Source organism: Macrobrachium nipponense, chromosome 12 (assembly GCF_015104395.2).
Source record: "Macrobrachium nipponense isolate FS-2020 chromosome 12, ASM1510439v2, whole genome shotgun sequence".
NCBI classification, from domain to species: Eukaryota; Metazoa; Arthropoda; class Malacostraca; order Decapoda; family Palaemonidae; genus Macrobrachium; species Macrobrachium nipponense.
The window spans coordinates 93,109,222-93,113,665 of NC_087205.1; positions in this window are offsets into that span (position 1 = coordinate 93,109,222).

Below are 4,444 nucleotides of genomic sequence, written 5' to 3' on the forward strand. Positions count from 1 at the left end.
GTCATGGTAGAAAGGGTTGTGTAGTCATGGTAGAAATGTTTCTGTAGTCATGGTAACAATGTTTTATGTAGTCATGGTAGAAAAGTTTGTGTAGTCATGGTAACAATATTTTATGTAGTCATAGTAAAAATGTTTATGTAGTCATGGTAAAAATGTTAGTGTAATTATGGTAATAATGTGTAAAGATTTGTTACCAGTGGTATAAATATTTGGTTAGTAATGATAAAAAGTTTTAAAAAGTTTGTGTATAATGATAAAAACGTTTCAGTGACCACGATTAAAATGTTTGTTTAGTCATGGTAGAAATTTTTTAAAGACGTTTTAATAAATGGTATCCCTGTTTTTTTATTAAGGGAATTGCAAAATGAATACAGGAAATGACCAGCTTGGAAGTATAATTATTCTCAAAATTAATGAATTCAATTCTGTGTCAATCGATCTCACGCTATGGACGATTATCGTATGTCATTGACTTATAGAATTTTAGATAAATATGTCTAACTATAAGAAAGCTTAGTTTACATTGAAGAATTGTGGAGAACAGTCAATACTGAATACAAAAATGGACATATTGCAACTCAGTAGTTCCCGGATTTTGCCGCTGACGCTGAGGAAGGAGAGAGAAGTTTAGAGTGGCATGAAAAGCGATACTCGACCCAGTGACACTCAAGGACGCGGGTCAACGAATCGTCTGCGTAAAGGACTCGAATGCGCCTGCGCAGGCGGGTGTCAGGAGTATCCCTACTGGAGAGTTGAGACACAGGGAATACTTAGCTTCTGCTCCGGTAAAAATATAAACATTTTAACTGAAACAGTATGACTGGCTTAGTGCTTCGGTCTTTTTGGCGATGTTTCCGTTCACAAGACCAGATGCACGCGTTGAAGAATGTACTAGACCTGCAATTCTGATTTTTCCAGTTCTACGACGCTTTTCTTTGCTTCTCAATTGTTTTCTGAAGCTCCGAAAAAGGTATCGGCCACAACATGCTTCATTGAACTGATATTTGGAATGGAATATATATATATATATATATATATATATATATATATATATATATATATATATATATATGTAAGTCAAATCACATTTCCGTGATTCATATACGTACATACGTATATCGAGCTACAACGTCCTTTAATATCTAATTCGCTCTACCTCGGAATTAATATATTTTCATATATGCTTAACCGAGGGGGAATTTTTTTCTCGATAATAGACTTGCCTGGCGACCGGGCGCGAACCTATGGAGCCTTTCAAATCCAGGAACGTCAGTGAAGCTTTTACCTCTTGCGGTGGTGTAATATATATATATATATATATATATATATATATATATAGTATATATATATATATATATATATATATATGTGTGTGTGTGTGTGTGTGTGTGTGTGTGTGTGTGTGTGTGTGTGACAATTAATTACTATAACAGGGAAAACAATGCAGAGTGAATACTTCATTCATGCTAGTGAAAACGTTGAGATATGCGGAATTCGTTTTAGCAAAACCACCTGACCACCAGGAGAGCAAGATCTCATATAGAAGTCTACGTGATCATCACTGCATTTTTCAACTCTGACAAACCCAAACAACTGAAGATACCCTGAATGTTATCCGATTTTGCAATGATTTTTTTGCTTCTATTTACTTTCAATCAATCACCTTAACTCGTTTTTGAATTCTGAGTGTTTAAACAAAAAACTTTACACTTGCGTAAGGGAGGTCTTTGGAGAAAACTCCCTTACAAAAGTGACTCCCAAGTGGATGAAAACTTTTTCTACAACTCTCTTCAGTGCTGAATCTTTCCCGGGATATGCAACCGTATCAGACGGGGAATACATTGGATGCATTAAGAATGATTAATATATTATTCCATTTTCGTCGCTTTTTTATATTTGACATCATTTTGACTGTTGGCGACATCACGCCTGGAGATACGAAGCAGTCAGTTATTGAGGATTCTTCTAAGAACATTTCTTTAAAATTAGAAAGGGTCAATCCAAAAATCTGGCCACCAATGAAAAAGCAGACTTCAGACCCCCTGCTGACGACCCCAAATATAAGGAGGACGGACACCACACCAAAAGCAGTCCACCCTCAGCTTCTTAGCCTAGAGGATGTCTGGCAGCTCCAGACGAAAGCTCGCCTCAAGAAAGAGAGAGAGAGAGAGAGAGAGAGAGAGAGAGAGAGAGAAGAGAGAGGAGAGAGAGAACCGTGAATGACCTTGATGACTACGATATCATAGTTTATCTGTAAAACTGAAATATATGACACCGATCTTGACCCTGCATTTGATAATGACCTCCATAGGCGCTCTACTAGCCTATTTAAGTTGCACAGAAAAAGCCGCTTAACGCTGCTGCAGTAGCTATTATTATTATTATTATTATTATTATTATTATTATTATTATTATTATTATTATTATTATTATTATTATTATTATTATTATTATTATTATTATTATTATTATTATTATTATTATTATTATTATTCAGAAGATGTTTCTCATTTCTATGGAACAAGCCCACCAAAGGGGCCATTGACTTGTAATACGAGCTTCCAAAGAAAATGGAATTCATTAAAAAAAAAAATGCATCAGGAGGCAAAGGTTTTAAATACAGGAAGAGGTTAACAATTACAAATGTAAGCCAGTCATTAAAACGTTAGGAATATAAGAACTGGATTGAAGCTTTTTTTAAGTATGATAGTGTTCTCAGTGTATTTGAGCACACTATCTGAGCCTAGCGTGAGTTTGTAATATTTTTTTCGTACATACTTCCAGTGACGGGTCTGAGAACCTGGTCATTCCACCTCAAGTCCGTGAACTATACTGACTTACTCACTAATGACGAAGGCACATCTCTCCAGCACCAAACGACGTCGCAGCCGTGAGGGAGAGAGAGAGAGAGAGAGAGAGAGAGAGAGAGAGAGAGCCAGGGCAAACAGCAGGAACACACTAATGACGAAAACTAAAGTGAGGCGGCTGCAGGAGCTGCCCGAACGACCTTGAGGTGACCGTGAAAATCCGAACTTGCTCAATCAATATACTCTCTCTCTCTCTCTCGCTCGCTCTCTTTCTCTCCCGAGCACCCCAACACCACCTCCACCACGTTCACTGACTCTCTCTCTCTTTCTCTCTATCTCTCTCTCTCGTTTTCCATCCCCCTCTTTCCCTCCCTTCCTCCTCCTCCTCCTCCTCCTCCTCATCGTCGTCCTCAGAGCTCCCACCTCCAACCACCCATTCAGGAGGGGGACCTTTCCTCCCATACCGTCTATAGTACCACCCAGCCCCACCACACACCGACCCCATAATCCTGGGCGTCCTACTAGCGTATCCTCTGCGTTCTCCTAGAGTTCCGTTCATTCATAAAATTACAAAGGTAACACGGCCGGCCTCAGCCTTGATGGCATCGGGTTTGAATGAGGCGAAACGCTCTCCCGTCGTTGGGTCGAGTTGGGCAAAAGCAGCACTAGCATATGTTTATGTATATAAGCGTTTTGTTCGCGTTGCAGTCGTGATTGACGAAACATGGGCCACAAATATACTCGTATATCCGGAATGGGAATGGTGATGATGCTCTCTCTCTCTCTCTCTCTCTCTCTCTCTCTCTATGTATATATATATATATATATATATATATATATATATATCGAGCTACAATGTCCTTTAATATCTAATTCGCTCTACCTCGGAATTTAATATAATCATATATGCTTAACCGAAGGGGAATTTTTTCTCGATAATAGATTTGCCTGGACCAGGGCGCGAACTATGGATCCTTTCAAACCCAGGAACGTCAGTGAAGCTTTTCCTACTACACCACCTCTCGCGGTGGTGTGAGTAGGAAAAGCTTCACTGACGTTCCTGGGTTTGAAAGGATCCATAGGTTCGCGCCCTGGTCCAGGCAAATCTATTATCGAGAAAAAATTCCCCTTCGGTTAAGCATATATGAAAAATATATTAATTCCGAGGTAGAGCGAATTAGATAGTTAAAGGACATTGTAGCTCGATATATGTATCTGAATCAAGGAAATGGGATATGGACTTTATACTATATATATTATATATATATATATATATACTATCATTGTATATATTATTTATATATATATTTATATAAACATTACTGCCAATACCTACATATAAATCGGTAGTAATTATTATATACATTATATATATACCAAATAAATAATATCTATCTATAGTATATATATTATTGTAATGTAATATATAATATAATTATATAATATATATATATTATATTATATATAACATATGCCCACTCATTTACATTGTCAGAAAGCTATACAAAAATTCTATTTTCGTTTAAGACGAATCCAAACACACAAGCTCATATAGATGTATAATAGCTATGTAGAGAGAGATAGATAGAAAATGTAGACGAATTACTATAACCACTATAAACACTCAATGATGCAAA